General features: G+C 35.4%; 1 protein-coding gene and 1 long non-coding RNA gene across 7 annotated transcripts in view; one reads left to right on the top strand and one right to left on the bottom strand.

Annotated features, from left to right (window-relative positions):
- The window catches only part of LOC118763964, an 18,121-nt gene extending 14,881 nt beyond the window's left edge, over window positions 1-3,240 (top strand). Inside the window, exon 3 of the long non-coding RNA XR_004999736.1 lies at window positions 3,052-3,240. This is a non-coding gene — a long non-coding RNA (uncharacterized LOC118763964). The remainder of the gene's footprint in view (window positions 1-3,051) is intronic.
- LOC115213367 (disks large-associated protein 1) overlaps window positions 1-27,195 on the bottom strand; it is a 443,386-nt gene that overhangs the window by 82,268 nt on the left and 333,923 nt on the right. The gene's annotated exons all lie outside the window — the stretch shown is intronic.

Below are 27,195 nucleotides of genomic sequence, written 5' to 3'. Positions count from 1 at the left end.
ATTTTATCCCTAATAGTGGTTTGGATTTTGGCTGTTCCTTCTAGCGTGCCAGGAATCCTGTGACAGATACCTCTTATGTGTTTAAATGTACACTGTAAAGTGCATAGCAGTATAGGCATCTTTTTAGACTCAAATGCCTTCAGCCACTTGAGTCTGTTCAGTCGCCTATACTGGTAAGTGCTTTATAGGTGCAACTGGTTCTTAATTTATCGACCCCGAAAGGATGAAAGGCAAAGTCGACCTTGGCAGAATTTGAACTCAGAACATAAAGACAGACGAAATATCGCTAAGCATTTTACCCAACATGCTAACATTTCTGCCAGCTCACTGCCTTCCTTTAACAATATACTATTACTATATTATTACTATGCTTTAGAGCAGTGGTTCCCAAACTTTTTCAGGCTGCTGCTTCCATAGTTCTAAGGCTATATTCCTAGTGCCCCCCCCCCACACCACCACCACTATCACTCACTATCACAGACATTAACCATTTTCTGTCACAAATTCAAAACAACAGTATTTCACAAATAAAACTTTACCTAATTAAAACTTTATTTTGTTTGTTTCTTTTACATTCATTACCCCATTTTGCTCACCCCTTTATTGCCCCATTTTTCTTCAACACCCACCTGGATCATTCCACCCACTTTGGGAACCACTGCCTTAGAGTGTGCTTTTTTTGCAGATATAAGAACTGCTGATGATTTATATAACTATATATACATGAACAGTGTTGCGGATAAGTTTACAAATTTCAAATAGGGTTATTTTACACAATTTCTCCATATAAACCATTTCTAGGTGCAGCATGTTCATCATAAATAAGAGATTGGATATTACTTTTAATATAATGGCATATGAATTTTATTTATTCATTATATATGTTACATATTCAAATGTATTATCACTAATGCTTCACACTCCTCCTTGTTTTAATGTTTTACTACACTTCTTCATCAGCAGACGTATTCAGGAAGGGAAATTGTTACTGCATTGTCTTATTTCCAAGTTCTTTTATGCTTTTTTTATATCCTGTTTTCCAAATTTTCCACTTCCTTCCCCACACCCTCTCTCTTGCTTCTTCCCTCTCCTACCTTGTTCTTTAACACATACATGCATCTGCTTATGTATATGTGTATGTGTGCACATTTTATAAGTAAGCATTAAAAATATAGATATCAATATTTAGATAATGAATTATTACTGTCATATGTAAATGTTAAGTCTGAAGCATTGTCTTTCGTTTATGTAATAATAATAATAATAATAATAATAATAATAATAATAATAATAATGATAATAATAATAATAATAATAATAATAATAATAATAATAATAATAGTAGTAGTAGTAGTAGTAATAATAATAATAATAATAATGGTTTCAAATTTTGGCACTAGACCAACAATTTTAGGGGAGGATGTTATGTTGATTGCATTGAACCCAGTACTGCACTGGAACTTAATTTTATCTGCCCCGAAAAGAAAAAAAAGGCAAAGTTGACCTCAGTGGTATTTGAACTCAGAGCATAAAAAAACTGGAAGAAATGACACTGAGCAGTTTGTCTTATGTGCTAACAATTCTGACATTACCAGGCTTCCACAGCATCCACCTTGTCTCTACTGCCAGGAAGGAGAATCTAGGTGACAGAATCTATCAGTTACTTCTGGCGAGCCTTCTGGAGTGTTGAAAAATCACATTTCATGGGTGCTTTCAATGCTAACCTTCTGTTATCTAATACTTCTTTGTCAACCAGTTTGAGACCCCGCAGCATCTTTTGTTCTGCCATTGTTTACATTTGGTACACAGTACAGAGTTCCTATCTAATTGTTTTCTCTATATCAAACATGCCACTTCCTTGATGGCAGCAAAGTTTTATATTCTCTCTTGTTAACTAAAAACTTTCATCTTTTGTTGATTATTCTATTAGTCCCGGCCTCTTTGTCTATAATCGTTCGAATAATGTTGGCCTAATTATGAGTCTATTATGATCCATAAGTCCACAAATAAAGCATTTATTTTATCTAATTTAATACACTTTCTACATAAGAGAGTTACATATTATATTCATAAACACTGCAGTTTATATGAAAGACAATGCTGAGTGAATGTATAGACAAAAGAAGATGAAAACCTCAGTTTTAATCCATAGGGTATTAGTTGTACATAAGGCGGCGAGCTGGCAAAATCGTTTGCACACCGGGCAAAATGCTTAGCGGTATTTCATCTGCCACTATGTTCTGAGTTCAAATTCTGCCGAAATTGACTTTGCCTTTCATCTTTTCAGGGTCGATTAAATAAGTACCAGTTACACACTGGGGTCGATATAATCGACTTAATCCGTTTGTCTGTCCTTGTTCGTCCCTTCTGTGTTTAGCCTCTTGTGGGTAGTAAAGAAATAGGTATGTTGTCTGCTGTTACGTTCTGAGTTCAAATTCTGCTGAGGTCGACTTTGCCTTTCATCTTTTCAGGGTCGATTAAATAAGTACCAGTTACGCACTGGGGTCGATATAATCGACTTAATCTGTTTGTTTGTCCTTGTTTGTCCCTTCTGTGTTTAGCCCCTTGTGGGTAGTAAATAAATAGGTATTAGTTGTACATTGTTACACTGCATAGTATTTGCATCATCTTGTTGCTATTTTGCAGTGGACCTCATTGCACTACACTGATATGTCTGAGAAGGGTATTTAATAACAAGGCAATATAAGGTCTTATCTAAAGAGGGCTACATTGTATAAGTGCATTACATTAAGTATCTTGACAGATGGAAGTCTATATAAGGTAGCAAGTCGAAATGTAATTTGTGTATTTTTGGCTGTACAAACAAGAAAAAATATTCAGGGTGTAGTTTATTTGAAAGTCAGGTTTCATTCGATTGCTAGCTGAAGTTTCTCTGTTTATATCATGTAATTGAACTTACAAAACATGTGTGTGTGTGTGTGTGTGTATACACACATATATATATATGTATGTATTTATAAGGTATTTGAGGACATACCCTTTTTGGGTCATTGCTGCATTTTTGCTAACTCTGTAAAAGTTTTGTTTCAGAAAATAATAATGGCAGACCCTCAGCTTACACAAGAAATGAAGAAGTATGCTGTTATTGTGATTATAAAAGCTGAGCATGGTGATTTAGAAATATCTCAAATTTTAAAAGTTGCCTGATCTTTCATCTACAAAGTTTGTAAGGAGCTAGAGACTGAAGATGGAAACGTATCACCAGTATCAAAGCATAAATGGCATTCTAAATGCTCTGAAATCATCAGAACACTTGATTTATCCAGTAAGTTCAACAGACCATCGATTTTAATCCCAGAAAGTTCATGAAGTCAATTGCAAAAAATCTCCGTGTGTCAGAAGTAACAGTCAGAAATGTTGTCCATGAAGACATCAGATATAAGTTTTATATGATGAGGAAAGGTCAATTTGTCAGAAAAAGCAAAAGAAAATCATTTCATCACACACACACACGTCTATTTAACTGGGAATATGAATGAGGTAGTATAACAAAATGTTTCACCAGGTTTATATTATTGTGTGTCCTTGACTTGCGAGCTACTTGGCGATCCCATAAGTGCTGGCACCCCATAAAAGGCACCTGTGATAGGGCCATGTGAATAGCACTCATGCTGGTGCCACATAAATAACAACTGTGCTGGAGCCACATAAAAAGCACCCATGCCAGCACCATGTGCAAAGCACCCAGTACACTCTGTAAAGTGGTTGGTGTTAGGAAGGGCATCCATTTGTAGAAACCATGCCAAAACCGATGACAAGAGCCAGCTCTTGTTAAATCATCCAACCCATGCCAGCATGGAAAACAGGCATTAAATGATGATTAAGATGATGATGATGATGATGATGATGATACTTCTGTTGGACTATTTTCATGTAAAATCCTATTTATTTCTCAGGGCACCTCAACAATGTTATGGTGAGAATAATACTTCATAACAAATATCAGAATTATATATTTTGCTGATAATCAGTGGCTGTGGTGGTTGTTTTCACAAGAATAAATAAATAAAAAATAGAAAATAAAAAATAAAAATATAAAAACATTGAATTTTTTTTTCATAGAATTGTGAAATTAGGTTGATTGATATTCTTGTGAATCGCTAGGAATAATTTTCAAGAAATTTTTTGCTTTTTAAATAGATTATTTTGTGCAACAGCATTAGTCTCCCATAAATAAAGCTTAGATAGTAGGAAAGAGGGGGGAAAAAAAGAGAAAAATTGATTAGAATTATAATCAAAATAAGTAGAAGAATAACAAAAAAATGGCGGAAGAAAAATAAAAAAAAGAAGCAGATAAAAAAGAGGAAAACTGAAATAAAGTTGAGACAAGTAAAAGGAAAGTAGAGAATAGATATGAGAAGAACAAAAGAGGAAGAAATGTATGTGTAGAGAAGTGTGATGTATTAAGAGGAGAAATTATGAGAAGCCCTCATATTTGTAATGCTGTGTTAGATATATAAAATTGAAGCTATGATTAAATTTTTTTTTATTGAAAAAAGAAATGAAGGAAAGATAGGATTGCATAAATGGGAAAAAAAAATTTGCTTTTCATGAAGTTGCAGGTAATTAGCATACATTAATGGTATGTAAGATAAGGTAGGAATGACTAGGGAAGAGGGCGATGAAGGGAAAGTAATACAGTCAGAAGTCATTCTCTTCTTATCTCCCCCTGCGGGTAGGTGATTGGCTGGTAAAGGCAGAGGTGCAAGTATCTGCACGCACACGCACACACACACACACACACAGGTAAACTTTGTACAGGGTACACAACAGCTGTAAAGGATATAATTATAAATAGATCATGTTGTGAATCTTTCTCAATTTACTTTTATTTTATAAGCAGATGGAAGAAGAAGAAGAAGAAATGAGAAAGCAGCAAACAAACATGTGTACATAAATAAAATAACAATAATAATAATAATAATAATAATAATAATAATAAAGCAATTGCCATCAAAAATGAAAAACAAACAAAGGAACAATTGTTATTCTTGCTTAATACTACTGTTTGTGGTGTTGAATAGTGTATAGAAATAAATAAATGAATAAACAATATGAAAAGCCACAATCTGTTGAGAGAGAAAGAGAGAGAGAGAGAAAGAGAGAGAGAGAGAAAGAGAGAGAGAGAGAGAAAGAGAGAGAGAGAAGATGAACATTGATATGATCTGCTTGTAAAGAAAAAGAAAAAGAAAATAAAGCCCCACCCCCATTCCACCCACCTACCCCCCCCCCCGTGACTAATTCGGTTGTCTGTCTTCTATTTTGGTTAAAAAGGTATTATATGTCATGCTATATATATATATATACATACATACATACATACATATATATATATATATATATATATATATATATATAATATATATATATATATTGTAACAACAGTTAAACCATTTAAAATAACAGTAACTCTTAACTTGAATAAGAGCAGAGCATTAGAACTGTTACATCAGCAGCAGAGCATCAGTAGCAGCAGCTGCAGCAGAGCCAGCATCATTGAAATTTGGTGCCTTTGGTTTATGTAAAGGGTTCTTTATTTTGTTATTTGTAGCTACCCAGTAACAGAAATGGTTGTCAGAACAGGACAATATGTTCATTGATTCTACATGTCTGCTAGTTCATTCGTGTATTATATATCTTTTCTCTTTCTCTTTTACTTGTTTCAGTTGTTTGTATGTGGCCAAGCCGGAGCACTGCCTTTAGTCGAGCAAATCGACCCCAGGACTTATTCTTTGTAAGTCTAGTACTTATTCTATCGGTCTCTTTGCCAAACCGCTAAGTTACAGGGACGTAAACACAGCAGCATCGGTTGTCAAACGATGTTGGGGGGACAAACACAGACACATACATACATATATATATACATATATACGACAGGCTTCTTTCAGTTTCCGTCTACCAAATCCACTCACAAGGCTTTGGTCAGCCTGAGGCTATAGTAGAAGACACTTGCCCAAAGTGCCATGCAGTGGGACTGAACCCTGAACCATGTGGTTGGTAAGCAAGCTACTTACCACATAGCCACTCCTACGCCTATCTGGGTTTTTTTTTATGCTAGTATAGATTAAATGAATACTTGTCTTTGAGGCATTGTTTTACAGCTGGGTGCCTCGTTTTTCACTAACCATTGTCTGTTTTTCAATGGATTTCTTTCTCTTTTTTTTTTATTCCAATTGTCTTTGAAAGTGCAGAGCTACTGGATGATCTATATTAACAGGGCATGTCAAGAAAATGTCCCCCTTCCTTGCTCAAACAATTTCATGCAAATATGTAGAATGTAAACACTCACACACATACATTCACAACAAGCTTGTGTATAGATTCTGTCCACAAACTCAACTCTCAAGGCATTGATTAGCCTGAGGATAGAGTTGAATAATAATCCTTTCTGCTATAGGCACAAGACCTGAATTTTTTCGGGAGAGGACTAGTCGATTACATTGAGCCCAGTGTTTCACCGGTACTTAATTTATCAACCCCGAAAGAACAAAAGGCAAAGTCAACCTCGGTGGAATTTGAACTCAGAACGTAGTGACAGGCGAAATACTGCTAAGGAGTTTTGTCCGGCATGCTAACGATTGCACCAGCCTGCCACCTTTATAGAGTAGAATAGTAATGCTGAAGGTACCGTGAAGTGAGCTAGAACTCAAAACCATGCGGTTACAAAGTGAACACCATATCCACACAGGTATCCCTGTACCTATTGTATCTATATTTTACTTCTGTACAAAATATTTTCTTTCCTTTTATTCTCTTGAATTTTAGATTTTTAAAAGCATTTTTCAATTATTTTATGCTTCTAGCTAAACTTGGCCATTCTTCAAATGACTGATTATACATACACTATACTTTGGCACTATTTCCTGATGTTTTTCACCATTTTTATGTCACTTGTTAAAACCCTTAGTTCTTTTTATGTTTGCTGCTCAATGAAGACCTACAAAGTGTTGTAAAGTCTACAGCACACAGCTATTATATCTTCACCTCATATTTTTTCAGTAAATTAAAGGAAATAGATATATAGTTATAAACAGAGACCTGAATCCAGCTGTTTTCAGATGTGGTCATCTTGTTTGGGATGTGAAATCTTACATATAAATTTTTTACCTATCTAATTACATGTTTAACTCATTAAAAAAGAAAAGAAAAGAAATTGGTAAGTCATCTATTTATGGACCATTAAATGCTAGTATCAAAACTATTATTTGAATCATAAACATTTGAAAATACAAATGTTGATAGTGCAGCATGGATGAGTTTGTGATGTATTTTGCTGAACTGATGGCAAATAAAGAGCATTAAAAATAGAGGTTAACCATTTCAAGTTCACAACTCCAAGTAGCACTTGTAATGAAGCATGACATAGCCCCAAACAAATAAATAGGTTGTTATTTATAGTCTTACACATGCATACAATTACATCTCAGTTACCCTCTTTCCCCCTCCTCTCTCTGACTCTCTCTCTCTCACACACACACTCACACACACACACACATGCACAAATGCATTCTAGCTGATTATTGGTCAGTTATTGAGTGTCTCAACAAACATTTCCTTTTCCTGCGACCTAGTTCAGTTGATTAAGCGATTGTAGTTTATCAAATAATTGAACAGGATGAATGGCTAAACTGACAGAGACATAGAAAGATGCTCACACCCACCTACATACCTAGGCAAGCAGACAGATATGCTAACAGGATAGATAGATAGATAGATAGATAGATAGATAGATAGATAGATAGATAGATAGATAGATAGATAGATAGATAGATAGATAGATGGACGGATGGATGGATGGACGGACGGATGGATGGATCAAACTGAATGAATGGCTGGCTGGATGTGTGGGTGGTTTTCTTTGAATGGGTGAAGGATCAGTCAATAGATAGATAGATAGGAAGGTAGGTAGATGGCCAAGGTACACAAACCATTGAAAATATAACTGTCCTCTTTGCATTAATATTCAACAAGTTAAAAATCAACTAAGTTTCTACCAAACTTTATTAAAAAAATGCATTATTTATTAAATGTTGCTATTTTTGACTAGGTATAAGACCAGAGGAATGGTGAAAATACCTGGATTCACCCTAATATGTTCCTGGGGAATAAACAGCAAAGTTAATACTCATGAGATTTGAACACAAATTGTAGTCCTAGTGTAGACTCCTAGTGCACAATAGGCAAACTGATAGAGTCATCAGAGCATTTGACATTCAGGTTCTCTGTGCTCCAAGTTCTAAATAATGCCCTAAATAATGGTGAGGTCAGCATTTCTTTTCGGCCTTTTAGGGCTGAAAAATAAAATGCCACTTCAACACTGGAGTCAATTCTCCTCCTCCTCCTCCTCCTCCTCCTTCTTCTCTCTGTCTCCCTCTCCCCTCTCTCTGTGGAAAAAAAATCAACTCTGCTCAGACTTGGCCAGGGATGAAGTCCACCAGGTTTGAAATACCCAAGACATGTTGTATATCATGACGGCACCCTTACAATAAATAACACCAGGAGTCGAGGACCCAAAGATGAGGAAGGGTAGGTGTGCAGATCATTTAGTCCTTCGTACTACCATCTGCATCAGTCCTACTACCATTCCATATGTTAGTCAAAACTATGTTAAAATAATAAAACAAGTACTTTCTTAGTCACCAGAGACATTTTTATTTTTCGTTTTATCTTAGTATATTACTTTTGCCATTTCAAACCAACAATAAAGCCTCAGTCACAGTTGGAGAACCTCTTGCCTGTGGCGAGATTTTATTTACCTGCTGGGGATGTCTGTAAAAACCCTATATGATAAAAATGGTTTAAGCCTTAAGACCAAAGCAGTAATTTAATATCAGTTGCATACCTTTGAATTTGTGAAATTAAAGATTTATTATTTTTATCAGCACAGGTGCATCCACAAAGCTCCTCATGCACTTACAATTCACGCCAGGTACTAAAAAAAGGATCTCCAGTCATGCTGTTCTTAGTCACTCAACATACCAAAATTAGAGGCTAAATCTCCCTTAAATCAGATCCTAATGTTTAACAAAAATATAAAAAAATAAATAAATACATAAATGGATAAATAAATAAAATGGGAAAATAGGTCTTAGAATTCCTTTGCTCACAGGTCTGCTCAGTCAAGGTTCAGAACCAGTTTTTGAAAATTAAGCAGCTATACAGAAGCTAATGACATTGGGACATAGGAGAAGCTATATTGTCATTGTCGTTGTCATCATCATCACCACCATCACCATCACCATCACCACCGCCGCCACAGCCACCGCCACCGCCGCCACCACCGCTGCCGCCACAACCACCAGCATCACCATCATCATCATTTAATGTCCACTCTCTATGCTGGCATGGGTTAAACGGTTCGACTTGAACTGGTAAGCTGGAGAGCTGCACCAGGTTTCAGTCTGATTTGGTATGGTTTCTATGGCTGGATGCCCTTCCTAACGCCACTCCTATTTGTTTCTGCTGATCTGCCGAGGTCGACTTTGCCTTTCATTCTTTCGGGGGTCGATAAATTAAGTACCAGTTACATACTGGGGTCGATGTAATGTGCCTAGAGTAGAAAAGAATATTTCGTTTCTGCTGATCCATCTAAACTCAAAACTATGAAACTGTAAAAGGGGAGGAGGAGAAACCAATGAGAGAACCTCTATGTGATACCCTTTACATGACACTGGTAACAGCCATGGCTACAATTTTACAGTGGCAATGGTCACGATTATGGTTTCACTTGGTTTGACAAATCTTCTCAAACACCTATTTGCTTAAGCCCCTTAATGACCATATTTCTTGTGAAATACTAAGTTAATTTAATTTTGAAAACAATCAAAGAATTTGGATGAATTTAATAAAATATCTCATTTTTGTAATTTAATTGTTTCCGTTCCATGCCAGTGGCACATAAAAGGGTACCATTTGAGTATGATCGTTACCAGCATAGCTTTACTGGCACCTGTGCCTGTGCTAGTAGGGTGCCAAGAGCAATATCTGAGCATGATCGTTGCTAGAGCAGCCAACTGGCTTCCATACTCGTGGCATGTAAAAGGGCACCATTTGAGCGTGATCGTTACCAACGTCGCTTCACTGGCACCTGTGCCAGTGACATGTGTAAAAAGATTTGAGCAAGGTCATTGCCAGTACTGCCTGACTGGCCCCCATGCCAGTGGCACGTAAAAAGCACCCACTACACTCTCAGAGTGGTTGGCGTTAGGAAGGGCATCCAGAAGTAGAAACTCTGCCAGATCAAGATTGGAGCCTGGTGCAGCCATCTGGTTCACCAGCCCTCAGTCAAAATCGTCCAACCCACGCTAGCATAGAAAACGAACCTTAAACGATGATGATGATGATGAATTGATACAATTCAGTTGGTGTTCAGAACATTAAAAAAAACAACACAGTTCTTAGAATAGAATGTAATGTGGTTTTGTAGCTGAAAGACCAACAGCAGTCTGAGATAGGTTGGAATTCAAAGGGTTAAAAAGAAATGAAGAAATTACTCTCTTTAAACAATTTTTTAAAAATCTGTTTCTTTTTTCTTCTTCATATGAAATCATGTTTTGGTTATGATGAATGGAGTGGTTGGTTTCATTTCGGAAAGATAGCTAATCAAAACAGAATTAAATAAATGTAATAAGCCAGAGTGAGATAAGGATAGTTAAATGGTTTGCAATGACTACTTTACATTGAATGCATAACTGCTTTCACGAAACTAGAAGAATACCAGAGTGGTGTGCACACGTGCATGCATGCGCATGTGTATGTGTGTGTGTGTGTGTGTGAATGGAGTCGATTTTGCAATTAGGAGGAAGTTGAAACCATAGAGAAGATGGACGTTAATGGTTTATTTAAATCTATGGGTAAATGAATGGTTTGAGTGGGTGAGCATTACATTTGGTTATTGATTTATATGTAATATGCATATATATATATATATATGTGTGTGTGGTGTGTGAATATATATATATATATATATATATATATATATATGTGTGTGTGTGTGTGTGTATATATATATATATATATGTATGTATATATATATATATATATATATATATATATATGTATATATATATATATGTATAATATATATGTATATATATAAAGGGTGAGAGAGAGAGGGGGGGAATAAAAAGAGAGAGGAAGAGAAAGAGAAGGGGAATTATTTGTGAAATCTGGACCCATGTGTTGTGTGGTTTTAGTATTTATGATAAAAGAGTGACAAAATAATACAAGTGATGAAAGAGAGAAGGAGAGAGAGAGAGAGAGAGAGAGAGGAAGGAGAAGAAAAAGAAGAGAAAAGTGAAAAGAGAGAAAGAGAAAAGAGTGAGAGAAAAGATGGAATAAAAAAAAAACAAATACACATTATCTTTGCTCTCATTGTTCTCTGCCTCTCTCACCCTCTCTCTCTCTCTCTTGCTAACAACCAGTATATTCTTTGGAGAGGTGGATGACATGAGAAAAGGATTTAAAAAAAGTATCTCATGGAAAGAAATAAAGAAAGAACAATGAAGAGAGAGAGAGAAACAGGGAGGAAGAGATGAAGGAACAAAAGATATAAAGTTTTATGATGATGACCTTTAATACAAATAATCTCATTACCAAAATGTAAGTGAAACACTGCAAACTTCTGCTCATGTATCATCACCACCCAACTGTTGAGATAATACAACTGTTGATGATTTTTATTGCTGTCAATAGAAAGACCATTAAGACCTTCCCCCTTCGCCTCACACACACACACACACACACACACACACACACGCACGCACGCACGCACGCACGCATGCAAAGGAAGCCTTTTGTGCTCACTTGACTTGCTGGAGACTGCAGCCAAATCTTTCTAAAATCATACCCTTTCAGAATTTTTAAAGAAAGATACATTGGATAATGTAGACCTATATATACTATGCCTGAATATGAAACAGAGTGGTAAACACTGGGTTTGTTTGACCAAAGGTCTGTTTGGTCAAGACTGATTTGAAACTAAATATATTTCTTTACTACCCACAAGGGGCTAAACACAGAGGGGACAAACAAGGACAGACAAATGGATTAAGTCGATTACATCAACCCCAGTGCGTAACTGGTACTTAATTTATCGACCCCAAAAGGATGAAAGGCAAAGTCGACCTCGGCGGAATTTGAACCCAGAATGTAATGGCAGATGAAATACGGCTTAGCATTTCGCCCAGTGTGCTAACGTTTCTGCCAAATAACAATAGCAACAACAACCAACCAACACACACACACATACACATGAGTCAATGATCTGCTAGAAATAACAGCCAAATCTCTCTAAGGAAAGGACATGGCAACATAGTCCTAAAGCATAATCCCTAATAAGAGAAGAATGGTCACAGAATGCCTTTGGTCATAGATCTGCTTGACTTGGGTCTAAACAATGATACATGCACACACACACACACATGTATAAACACTCATACACACACATACACCCCCATCCCAGATTTTATGCAGCTATTAATCAAAGCACAAAGAGAGGTTCTATGTGGTCAGTCAACCTGCTGAAAATAATAGCAAAATCTTACTCAAATCAGACGCCCCTACCCTGAAGAAGAGAAAGATACATTTGATAATGTAGTCACAAATACAGAGACAAGAAAAAGACAGGATGGTCATAGAAGGAACAGTGTTTTGCTGGACAGTGTTGACGTGAAGGCAAACAACAACAATAATTCTATGATTTTTACACAAACATTCATAACAGGTCAATGTTAAGACCATTCAGTATATAATCTGATACTCTGCCCCCCCTCCTTCCAGTTGGGTGCAGGGGAGGGAAATAATCAGGTTTGAGTCAGTCAATCATAAATGAGACACATACATATGCTACACATTTTCATGGGCACACATGTGCATGAGCATACACACACACACACACATACACACACATACAAACCAAAATACACACACCTCTTTTTCAATGCAAAAAGCATTGATACAAGTATTTTCACTTGAAACAAACCAAAGATTAAACTACAAGATTTATAACAGGTTTTTATGTCTATCTACACACACACACACGCACACACACACACACACACACACACACACACACACACGCACACACGCAGACACACACGAAAAAAAAAAGAAAAGAAAAGAAAGCCACTCTGATTTTTCTATGGCTAACATATTTGCAATCAAACTGGTCATTAACAAATGAAATATGTTATTATTTCATTACTGATTTTCCTCTCCAAATCAACATTTTTGACGCCTACTCATAGTCATTATTTTATATCGAAACAGTTGATTCTCTTACCATTAGTAATCTAGTAAGTAAGAAGGTTACTTTCCTGAAGAGGCCTATTAAAACTGAAGCATGTCTAGAGTTGATGCCCTTGCTTATCTCATTGCACAAGTATTATTAATCAATTAAATTTATTTTCCTCAATGCATTAATTTATAGTGATAAAACGAAGAATGGGATTAGCTGGTCATGTTCTGTGACAACTATTTCATTGGTATGCAGAAACAGTACTGATTTCAAATTTTAGAAATAGGCCTGTAAATTTGGGGGAGGGGTTAAATCGATTACACCAACTCCACTACTCAACTGGGGCTTATTTTATTGACCTTGAAACAATGAATGAAAAACTCAACCCTGGTGGAATTTGAACTCAGAATGCATGTGTAATATATGTGTATGATTACCTAGTTGGCTTGGTGCATACTGCTGGCCCTGAATAGGACAAGGAAGAGGAACAACTTGGTTTACATGATATTGAACCTTTCAAAAAGAACTGAAGTTTATCAACAGATCAAATGTTGGGGAATATGTGGAAGAACATGCAATCAATCACGAAAGCTGTTAGAGAACTGCTGCCAATGTGGAAATATTTACAAGATATATTTACAGACCGATTGGCCTTAATTATAATGCCGTTAGTTTAACCAATTAAGGTTATAAGTTCAACCACAACGCAAGCATAATTGTTTTCTCTTTATATTTGTTTCAGTCTATCTAACTGAAAAATGAGTTAGCAATGGAATTCAATGAAGATGCCTCTATATGATCATGCAGCCTGCTAGAAATATTGGCCAAATCTTCCTCAATTCACACCCTACTGCTTTAAAAAAGAGGAGTACATTGAACAGTGTAGTGTAGTCACTAAACTGCAAAGTAGACAGGAAGGATAGTTTTAGATAGAACAACTTAGATTATAGGTCTATTTACTCAAAAGGGGTGATCTTGGGCTATATAACAACAAGAAAAATAGGTATCAAATCAACTTCCTTTACATCTTAGGGGTCTAACCAATTCAGTAAAATGCCTACCCACCTCTCTGAACTCTAAGATGGAGATAGGTATGTTAAAAAAAAAAATCAAGAAAAAGAAAGCTAGTAGAATAAGTAAATGAGAAAAACTTCAAAACTTTGCTCAAAGTGATTTTTAATATCTAAGTCTGATATACAGAACCTCCTAAACTCAATCATGGGTGTCCTGGGAATAGTTAAATTCCTCTTTCAATGATTAATGAGCAGGGATGTAATCTCCAGGTATTTTCCCAAAGTCCCAGAATTAGGAAATATGAGAAAACTGTTACAGAATTACTTAAGCAGATGAAAATTAAAGTTTCTTGTACCTAAGACTTCTGTGTGTCTGGCTAAGTGGGTGGGCTGATTAGATCAAAGTTTTGAAGCAAGGCTATTAATCTCTGTGGATGAGTAGTTATGAGTTATTTAAATTTGCTAACTTGTCATATCTGCTTGTGTATAGTATTTCACATTTACTTAGTGATTCTATCATGCGTAGTTCAGTAGGTAAAGCGAAGTCTATGTTTTGCTAAGGAGGTGTAATAAAACTGAAACATGTCTGGATTTGTGTCCCATACTTACTGAAATGATTGAAATAATAATAGTGATTGAATTATGTTATCATTTCTTCATCACATAAGTCTTTCTAATCAGATTTTAGATGATCCCTATATTAAATATGTTAACTGCATGGAGTTGTTGTCATCGTCATCGTCGTCATCGTCATCATCACCGCCATCGTCGTTGTCATCATCATCATCATCATCATTATTATTTTAGTGTCTGTTTTCCATTTTGGCATAATGTATTATATATATATATATATATATGTGTGTGTGTGTGTGTGTGTGTGTGTGTGTGTGTGTGTGTTTGTGTGTGTGTGCCAGTGCCGATACCAGTTCTACCTGACTGGCTCCCATGCTGGTGGCATGTTAAAAAGCACCCACAACACTCTTGAAGTGGTTGGCATTAGGAAGGGCACACAGCTGTAGAAACCTTGCCAGATCAGATTGGAACATGGTGCAGCCTCCCAGCTTGCCAGTCCTCAGTCAAACTGTCCAATCCATGCTAGCATGAAAAATGGATGTTAAATGGTGATGATATATATATATATTAAATTCAACTTATGTTGAAAGTCAACTAACAAAGTTTGCTTTAGAAGCGTTGAAAGATATAGATTAGGAAATAATTTTATTCTCAAATACAGTATAAGGCTAATAATATAGCATGAACAGGATAAACTATCTGTATTTTGCAGAAAAGTCTGTCGACAGCCAGCCATGAGACTCGAACTCACATCCCTGTGATTACTCGTCAAGTGCCTTACCATTAAGCTAAACTGCCCAGCATCAAATTCTTCTGCAGTTTTGTGATATATAAATCTAGCTTTATAAGATGCTATTGTACATTAAATTCAACTTATGTTGAAAGTTTGCTTTAGAAGCATCCGCCGATAGATTTTCTGTAAAATATGGGATAAATTATCCCTATTTTGCAGAAAATATATATATATATCCATACATATATATGTGTTCTCTCACTCTTCCTCCTTGACTCTCTTGTTGCTCACATATGACCAATGGCTATCCATCTTTCTTTCTTCTAATCTTATATTTTATATTTCAGCTAATATTAAAAATATATTAAGTGGTTTTGTGTCTAGTATTACAAGAGATTTGAAACTATAGTATAAGCTTTCAACCAATATGGAGAAAGCTTATCAAGCCATGAACAATCATAGCTACATAGACTGATTGCATATATATATTATATATATATATATATATATATGAATATATATATGCATATATACATATGAATATATATATATTCATATGTATATATATGCATATATATACATATGAATATATATATATATATATATACTTTTTCACTCTTTTACTTGTTTCAGTCATTTGACTGCGGCCATGCTGGAGCACCACCTTTAGTCAAGCAAATCGACCCTGAGATGTATTCTTTGGAAGCCTAGTACTTACTCTATCGTAACTGCTAAGTTATGGGGACATAAACACACCACCATCGGTTGTCAAGCAATGCTGGGGGGACAAACACAGACACACAAACATATACACACACATACATACATATATATATATATATATATATATATATATATATATATATATATATATATATATATATATTATATATATATATACATATATACAACAGGCTTCTTTCGGTTTCCATCTACCAAATCCACTCACAGGGCTTTGGTTGGCCCGAGCTATAGTAGAAGACACTTGCCCAAGGTGCCATGCAGTGGGACTGAACCCAGAGCCATGTGGTTGGTAAGCAAGCTACTTACCACACAGCCACTCCTGCACCTATATATATATATATATATATATATATATATATATATATATATATATACATATACCTATATATACATATACCTATATATATATATATAATATATATATATATATATATATATATATACATATACATAGACATATATATATATATATATATATATATATATATATATATATACATATACATATATAATATATATATATATATATATATATATATATTATATATATATACATATACATAGACATATATATATATATATATATATATCTGTTTATGTACTCCTCAGAAATGCTTTAAGATTCACATACACACTCGACAGGCTAATGTCAGATTAAACTTGTAAATCATGGATTAAAGATCTATTCTTGATTTATAAAACTCTTACCCAAGGTACTGTATAATGGAACTGAACCCAAAACCACATGGTTGCAAAGCAAGCTTTTTAACACACTCATGTCTGCACTGATGAAAACAATGATTGTTCTAAGCACCAAATGTCAGTATGATGTAGATATCAAGCTATGTACAGGGTATAGAATCACTTAATTGTTCTTGAACAAGCCTACTTATAATTATTATCATCACTGTCATTGTTACAGAAGTGAGTTGGTAGTAGAGCACTTGAGTAAAAATATATAAAAATTTTGTCTCATCTGCTTTTATATTCTTGCTTTGAATTTCCCCCTATGCAGTCAATAAGGCAAGTATTTGTAATACCAACAACCATTCCCTACATAAAAATGCTTTGTATCTACTCAAAATAAATCAGTATCATTAATATACTTGACAAAGTGCAGATAGATTGATGGAAGCTACAATATTGGACAAAATTCTGTTTAGTTATATGTCTCTATGCTCCGATTCTGAACTCCACAAAGTTCAACATTGTCTGTCATCTTTCGAGGGGGTGATAAAATAAGTATCAGTCAGGAAATGAGTGTCAGTTTCAATGACTATGATTCTGCCCACCACCAAATTTGAGGCTTTGTGTGTGTGTGTGTGTATGTGTTAGAAATTATTGACAAAATTCATAGTTGCATTTATTATGCTCCTTTATGTTCTGGTCTCAAATTTCAATAGGGATAAGTTTTGCTTTTAACCCTCTACAGTGGTAGAAGAGATCAATAAACTTCAAGCCAAGTACTAGTTCATCCCTCCCCATAAGTTGATTCATCCCTCCCCATGAATTTGTTGCTCTGTTCTTGGGTGTGAAATAACAATGCTTTCATATTTTGGCACAGGGCCAGTTATTTCAGGGGAAGGGGCTGAACTTAGAATGTAAAGAGCTGAAAGAAATGCCACCAAGCATGTTGTCTAGCATGGTGATGATTCTACCGACTCACCATCCTCAGGTTAGAAATAATAACGATAATAATAACTGTCTCTAATTTAGATACAAGGTTAGTAATTTTGAGTGGGAGGGGAGTAATTAGTGCTTATGACTTTAGTACTTGAGATAATTTGTAATTTTGATCCTGGGAAAATGAAAGACAAAGTTAACCTTAGTGGGGTTTGAACTTCAAACTTAGTGTTGGAAGAAATGACCACAATGATAAATATTATTTTTTAGGGGACAGTTAGTTGCAGAATTGGTAGACTACTACTGGTATGACTTAATGAAATGTTCAGGCCTACTTTCGTTGGGAAACATATGGTCAGTGGTTGAATGTTTAGTAGACTTTTCAATATATCTCCTAAAAAATACTAAAATAAAACATGCTTACAGCTTGAGTGTATCTAAATTTCTTAAACTGAAAGAATGAATGTGTAGATATCATACAATTATTGATATAATATTTCTGCTTTTGTAAGGGGAGAAGAAATAACGGAAGACCTATACTGAGATTCAAAGATACGGCAAAAAGGAATATGAAGTGGAAAGGAATTGGTCATAATAAACCCAAGCGAAAAACCAACTAGAATGGAAAAAGCTTATCAAGTCATGCCAAAGTCATGAATTGTCATAATTGTGACAACTGACTGCACGCACGCACGCACACACACACACACACACACCACACACACACACACACATACATACATACATACATACATACATACATATATCTTTATATATATATGTATGTATGTATTTATATCTGTTTATGTACTCCTCAGAAATGCTTTATAAGATTCACATACACAGTGGACAGGCTAATGTTAGATTAAAGTTGTAAATCTTGGATTAAAGATTTAATCCTGATTTATAATCAATGTTACAATGGTTCCACTTCAACTTCTTATTTAACATCTGATATGTGACTTGTTTAACTTGTACTCTTTATTGAAAACTCGTTTTTCTCTCTATTCTATAGACATGTCACAAACAGACATGGATGAAGTCACTGTTCATTGTTTTCATTTTGCTGTAAGTTTTCTCTCTCCCTTTCTTACTTGTTTTCAACCCCTTCTAATACACTTCCTCCATGCAAACTTCCTTTTAATTTCTTTCTCTTTCATTATGTATATATATATAATTAATAAGTCTGAAAATGAAGCGATTCAATCGATATGAATTAATCGACGTTACCTACAATTGTTTCAGTTTGCACCGAATTTAAATTCCAAAACATATATAATAATATAAGTTTGCATTTTGAGTACCCTGGGTGGAAGATCTTCAGGACAAAATGGACATTACAGAGTTAACATTTTGATCAATTGAAATATTGGGTTGGCAACTAAGTTCCCGCTGTTTTTTTAAATTTTGGAATTTATTGTGTTTTTAAATTTTGGAATCTATTTTTTTTTCGAGAATTCTATTTTTGAATCATTTTGGAATCTAGTTTGTTTTTTTTTTCTAGTTAATTTTAGTTAATTTTTGTTTATTTTCAGATCATTAAAATGGAATGACAAGTTAAGAAAAATGAGCATTTTCGACACCTCCTTCTTTTTGCTTTTAATCAAGGTTCTAAGGCCACAAAAGCTGCTTGCAGCATTTGTGCTGTGTATGGAGAGGGTACCATAGCTGAAAGAACCACTCGTGATTGGTATGCCAAGTTCAAAAATGGAAATTTTGACCTCGAAGACGCACCTCATTCTGGCCATCCAGTTGAGTTCAATGAAGAGCGATTAAACCAACTTTTGCATGAAAATTTTCATCAAATGACAAGGGAACTGGTAGAGAAAAGGGAATGCTCACACACTGCTATTATGCTTCATAATTCTTCACTCAATGGGAAAGGTTCAGAATTATGAAGCATGGGTTCAGCATGCTTTTGATATATATATATATATATATATATATATATATATATATATGAAAAGGATGTGTTATAATACTATTCCACATATGCAAAGACAGCCAGCCATACCAACAATCCAACATACCGCCATCATCAGCTGCCCCATAACGGGGGTTTAGCTCACAGGTGATTTAAACGATTAGGTATGCTAGGAAAGTACTGTAATGGATTACTGGGGCTCCAAGGTTATAGCCAAGACAATAGTTATGGAGCCATTGCAGATTTCCGATGCAGCGGATATATAATTGTTAAACAGGATGTCAAACATTAAGGCAAGGCAAATATCTCAAGTCATATACAATATTATTATAGGAAGAAATTCAAAATCTTACAGCTGTTTCTGGGATATCCCCGAGTAGGGGATATTCCATCATCAGTGACAAAATAGGGGGAAAAATATGGAAAATGAGAATGGTATATATCAATAAGATGACAACATAGAGGAAGGGAATAAAAGAATAAGGAGATGGAAAGAGAGAAGGAAAAAGAAGCATAAAACTTCATAGTTCAACTTTTTGAAGTTATAGAAACCAGAGAATGAGTCCTTAGGTGCAATCCTGTGTAGATCCATGACCGTAAGTCTTTAGGTGCAATCCTGTGTATATCCAATCCTGTGTATCTACAATTTGTTATTGAATGTTGATATGTTCATGTCTTTTTCTTGGGATGTCTACTATATCAGGACTTTAACCACCTGTATGCATGTGTGAGTGGGTTCATGCATGTGTGCGGGTGTATGCAGACATGGTTGTGTAGAACCTTGGTTAAATGTTGTCTACTATACTCCCAGCTGACCAAAGCCTTGTAAGTGTATTTGGTAAACGGAAACTGAAAAGCAGTGTCATTCATTTCAAATATTTTGTGAAAACATGTCTGGCTTTAAGAGAATGTTACCTTTCCTGGAAACAGGTGAGGGTTGGCAACAGGAAGGGCATCCATCCAACCATAGAAAAGCTGCAGCCAATAAACTCCGTCCAACTCATGCAAGCATGGAAAAGTGGGCATTAAAATGATGATAATGATGATGATGACAATGAAAACTCTTTCTCATGCCTTTCCCCTGACTTTCTCAGTGCCTCTCCCTTTCTCTTTCCTCCTTCTCTCTGCCTCCCTCCCTTTCTCTCCGCCTCCCTCCCTCCCTTTCTCTCTGCCTCCCTCTCTTTCCCTCTGCCTGCCTCCCTCTCCCTGCCTGCTTCCCTCCCTCTCTCTGCCTCTCTCCCACTTTCTTCCTCCTCCTCCCTGCCTCCCTCCCTCTCTTCCTCTCTTCACCTCTCTCAATAAATGAATAATTTAATATCTTTTAATATAATCACAGATTTTTTTTTAGCTATAAAACACCTTATACTTCCTGTTTTCATAGGATCTATGTTAGTTTTTATCATTTAAAAATATGCTATAGAATATGTACACTGCCTTACTTATTCAGATGAGCTGATAAAAGTGAGAAACTAGTGATACCAGAAATTCCTTACTTTAGATTTGATTGAAATTGCATATTAAGATGCAATGAGTAGATTAGAAACAGGGTAGATGTAAAGTGGCTCAAAGTGGAATGGAGTTGTGGTAAACCAAAGTAAATGTAGAATTAAGAAGAAGCTAATAGTCTGGAGAATTGTGAATTATAGTGAATCAAGATAGAGGCATGTATATATATAGAGAGAGAGAACAAAAAAGCAAAAAAAAATATAAAGTTGAAAAACAACAATGATATATATGTTGATAGATCATCATCATCATTGTCATAATCATCATCATTGTCATAATCATCATCATTAAGGCACCATATCCATTCTTAAACTAGCGTCAATAAACGATGATGGTGATGGCGGTGATGATGCTACAAAAATACCCCCAAGAGAAGAAACCAATAAGCTATTATGATGATGCTCAATATGCTAGATAAAGCACACAGACACGTGATGATGATGATGATGATGATGATGATGCATAATAAACATGGAGAGAAAGGGAAAGAAAGAGGTGGAGAGAATACACAAAGAAACTCATATATACCACCACCACCACCACCACCACACACTGTCTGTCTGTCTGTCTCTTACTCTTGTCCACATGCAAATACAATTATTTAGCATGAGACTGGATGAAATGATTTTCATTGCTTATTAATATCACTAAAGCTGTGTATATTTGTTAATGCAAGGAACTGTTACAGGAGGTGTGTGTGTGTGTGTGTGAGGGGGTGGGAGGACGGAGGGTGAAAGAAAGAGAATTAATGCTGGGAAGAAAACTAGAATTCAGAACACAAAGGACAATGGTATGTGCTTGCATGGACAGACAAAAAGACTGATTGTTACACAGTCTGACAATTGCATGCAAAGTAAAGAAAGAATTTTGAATGGAAGCTAAGGAAAATGAGAATTTAACCTCTGGCAGGTCGTTAAAAATGATTCTGAAAGTTGAGAGTGACTGATGAAACTCAAATTGGCATTTTCTGAACCAAAAGCCATATGTTATGTTGGATATAATGCAGTAGCTGTTGTATGTCTTGATATTGGTGGGGGTTTTGTAAGATTGGGGGTTTTGTAAGATTGACTAGTTGAGGAGAATGAATCCAAAATGTGGATCTTTATTATATAATGAAAATGATATTCAAAAGCTATCTTTATAACACTGAGCTGAAGGAGAAAAAAGTACTGTTTGACCATTAAAAAATTTGGTTTATACCTCACAAAGGAGATGACAAAGGACTGAGATATATAGTACATTGCTGTACTCAAGAGGACCTGTCTACCCATGTAAAAAGTATTAGTGATGGTGCCATGTAAAAAACACTGGTGCTGGTGCTATGTAAAAACACTGGTGCTGGTGCCACATAAACAGCACTGGTACTGGTACCATGTAAAAAGGAATGATGATAGTGCTATGTAAAAAGCACTGGTGCTAGTGCTACGTAAAAAGTAATGGTGATGGTGCCACGTAGAAAGCACCCAGTACACTCTGTAAAGAGGTTGGTGTTAAGAAGGGCATCTGGCTGTAGAAACCAAGCCAGAACAAACTAAGGAACCTGATGTGGGCCCTGGCCTCACCAGCTCCTGTAAAGCCATCCAGCTCATGCCAGCATAGAAAACATTTATTAAATGATGATGATGATGATGATGATGGTCATATTCTTGTAGTCTATATAGTGTATAAATATGGTCATTATTTGAATGTATTTAGTATTTCTAATTATTATTATACTCTTCAACACCTGAAAGAAATTGTTTCGTATGTACTTGTTTATGTAAAAGTACAATCATTGCATTTTGTATTTTATGCAACTGGCTTCATTTGTTGGAATAACCCATAGTTTACTCAGCATATAACATGGTGAAGAGAGCTAAGTTCCATACTTAATACTCAAATAGCTTAAAGGAGAGAAAAGGATTTCCTCACTTATGCTACCACCACCACACACAAAACTTTTGATATATTATTCATTCAGCAAATAAATAAATAAATAAATAAATAAATGAAAAGATCAAAGGGAAAAAATGAACTCCCTCATTTCTGTAGATTATGAAATGTCAGAATGGACACTCAAATCACAGTGTCTAATGTCGGATGGCAAGAATGAGGACAAGGATGGTGGCACACAAACCACTAAGAGAATAAAATTACTTAAAAAGATAAATGACCTACTGTGTGGTAAGAAGCTTGCTTCCCAACCACGTGGTTCCAGGTTCAGTCCTACTGTGTGGCACCTCAGGAAAGAGTCTTCTACTATAGCCTCAGGCCAACCAAAGTCTTGCAAGTGGATTTGGTTGACGGAAACTGAAAGAAGCCTGTTGTATTTGTGTGTGTGTGTGTGTTTGTGTCAGTGTTTGTCTACACCACTGCGTGACAAATGGTGTTGGTGTGTTTATGTCCCCGTAACTTTGTGGTTTGGTGAAAAGAAACCAATAGAATAAGTACTAGGCTTAAAAAAACATGTCTTAGGGTTGATGTGTTCTACTAAAAAACCTTCCAAAGAGGTGGGCGAGCATGGCTGCAGTCATGTGACTGAAACAAGTAAAAACTAAAAGATAAATAATTTAACCCTTTAGCATTTAAACTGACTGTATCTGGCCGAAATAGTCTACCTGTTTCCCACTCAAATCAGCCAGATCACATCTCTCACACCTACCCTACAATGTCATTCTGAACTACTGAATAACATCATCGAAATTTCAAAGCTATTAGATAATGCACAATTAATTAAAAAACAATGTAAATAGATAACCGTTACATTTTGCAGAATAATCTGAATGCTAAAGGGTTAACAAGAACTGCATTACAAAATGTGTGCTTCTACATTTTTCAATACTCTTCATATATTGTTCATAATTAGTAGCCACATTACAGAATTAACTTCTGAAAAGTTTTAGTGTATATAATGCATTGGTTTCAAAGATTCATATACATAAATATACACATGAATTGCATTAGCAACTTCTCTATAAACAATAGCCTTCCCCCAACTTTACCCAAATATCCCCAACACACCTAAGAGATTCTAAATGAGAGCCTTGGGTTAGTGGCATTTTTCTTCTGCACACTAACAAAGAAACAAATCTATTTAAAATTTTATTAAAGGATATCCTATACTCCATTCTTCTCTTCCTTATAACAATCTTTACAAATTGTATGAAAATATGTCACCATTCTTAGACTGTGGCTCCAAAATATCTATTTACACTGTTCTCTTTGGCATTATTTGAAAATTTATTTTGAATTCTAGTTAGTTCTCATCTCCTTATTCTCTCTAACATCAGATTATATCATCAGCATCATCATACTGTTCTAGCAGGACTGAAATGTGTAAAAGAATAAAGAATTTAACAAACACTTTTCCATGCTTGCATGGGTTAGACAGAATTTGTTGAGGTAGATTTTCTACGGCTGGACACCGTTCTTGTTAAAATCTTCACCTATTTCTGACTCAGGTAATATTTTCTCTTAACAAGACATTTTTTTTCTTGGAAGAATGTAAACAAACAACATTGCTTGTATGACAATGACCATCAATTATAACCAAAATATGCTATCTATACAAGAGTAAACACACACACACACATATCTGGCCAAGGAAAATATTACCTTACTTGGAAGCAGATAAGGGTTGGAAACAGAAAGGGCATCTGGCCATAGAAAATCTACCTAAACAAATTCCATCTTTCAGTTTCCGTTTACCAAAATCCACTCACAAGGTTTTGGTGAGCCCGAGGCTATAGAAGAAGACACTTGCCCAAGGCGCCACGCAGTGGGATTGAACCTGGAACCATGTGGTTGGTAAGCGAGCTACTTACCACACAGCCACTCCTGCGCCTATATATATATATTTTTAAATCCCTAAATAAAGTTTATGGGGAGTTTATAGAATCTCACCTCAAAATCATCATCATCCTCATTATCTAATGTCCGTTTTCCATGCTGGTATGGGTTGGACGGTTTGACATGGGGCTGGCCAACTGGGGAGCTGTCCAGACTCCAATTTTCTGTTGTGGTATGGTTTCTATGGCTGGACACCCTTCCTAATGCCAACCACTTTACGGAGTGCACTGGGTGCTTTTTTTATGTGCCACCAGTATGGGTGTGTTAATGCAGCACCATTATGAGTGCATTTTATGTGACACTGACATCGGTAAAGGACAAGCCTGTATGTATGGATGACAACGATTCAGTCAGTCAATTGAATTATTCAAAGTACTCTTGATCTTGAGGTAAAACGAGGGCAAATATGAACACCCAACAAGGTATGAAATCTATGCCTTATTAATCCCTTAATCAATCATTTGTTATACAGAGAGAGAGAGAGAGAGAATCTTGATTATCATGTGATGACTAAAATAAACTATTTGACCAATTTACTCACAGCAAACATCATTAAATTCCAGCCATATGTATGACATATTTAAATGATGTGGTTTAAGAAGATTAATTCTGTTGATAAATCTACTTGAGGATGTATATTTTAATTCATTCAGACTATTCTTGTTACACTGATGTGTTTTAGATTAAATAGCTAATAATACTAATTGAGTGTCATTATACTAGATTGATGGGTTCATCTCTGCTTTGTTATTCTGTCTTCTGTGAAAAGAATATTTCATGGCGACGATGATGATGCTAATAATAATAATAATAATAATAATAATAATAATAATAACAATAATAATAATAACAATAGGTGGTGATTTTATCTTCCTTGTAATGTGTGTGTATATAGAAATAACATAGATGGTGACTTAATCTCTCCAGTGACCTATATATATATATATATATATATATATATATATATATATATATACACATATATATATAACAAAGTAGGCCATTGGGAGGATTAAGTCACCCTTATATATATATATATATATATATATATATATATATATATATATATATATATATATATATGTATATATATATATGTATGTATGTATATGAAACTGAAAGAAGCCTATCATATGTGTGTGCCTGTGTTAGTCTCCTATCATTACTTGGTGTGTTTATGTTACTGTAACTTAGTGGTTTGGCAAAATAAACTGATAGAATGAAAACCAGGCTTAAAAAAGAAGTACTGGGATTGATTCAGTTGACTAAAATTCACGGCAATGCCCCCGCATGGCCACAGTCTAACGACTGAAACTTCCAGTTTATAGGATGTAAACATACCAATACCAGTTGTCAAGCAAGGGTGGGGGATAAATACTCACACACACACTCACACACTATATCATCCCAACTACTACTGTTACTCAGGGTGTGTTAAGATGTAGCTGTTAGTCTTAGCAGATCAAATGACTATATAAAAGAAGTTCTCTTGCTAGCTCTGCATGTATATATACACACACACACACACACACATGTTAGAAGTAAATAGACACCCCATAAAACATCGTTTTCTGTTTATTCTAACTTGTAAAGGTTTATATTTCTTATTAATTGACATTTTAAGGTTTCAGATTCTATATGTGACTGTTTAATCATACCATGTACAAAAAAAAAAACCCTTGGAACTGTCTGAATTTCAAAGAGGCTGTATTGTGGGTCATTCTGAAAGTGGATATAGTCAGCGTAAAGTCGCAGAAAACCTTGGGATCCTGCTTTCTACAGTTAATAAGAGTGATTGCGCAATTCACCAGAGAGGAGAAGGTGTCCACACCACCTTGTCCAGATCAACCAGGGCCCTCTGACAGGACCCTTCTCTTTGCTAAGAGAAGTGTGGAAGATAATCCTCGTTGCAAGACCTCTGACAAAGCAGAGCAAGTTGATGTCAGTCCCAGAACAGCTGTCAGGTATCTCCACAAACTTGGTTACTATGGCA

The sequence above is a fragment of the Octopus sinensis genome, linkage group LG6, assembly GCF_006345805.1.
Source record: "Octopus sinensis linkage group LG6, ASM634580v1, whole genome shotgun sequence".
Taxonomy (NCBI): Eukaryota; Metazoa; Mollusca; class Cephalopoda; order Octopoda; family Octopodidae; genus Octopus; species Octopus sinensis.
This window is presented reverse-complemented; position numbering and strand designations above follow the sequence as displayed.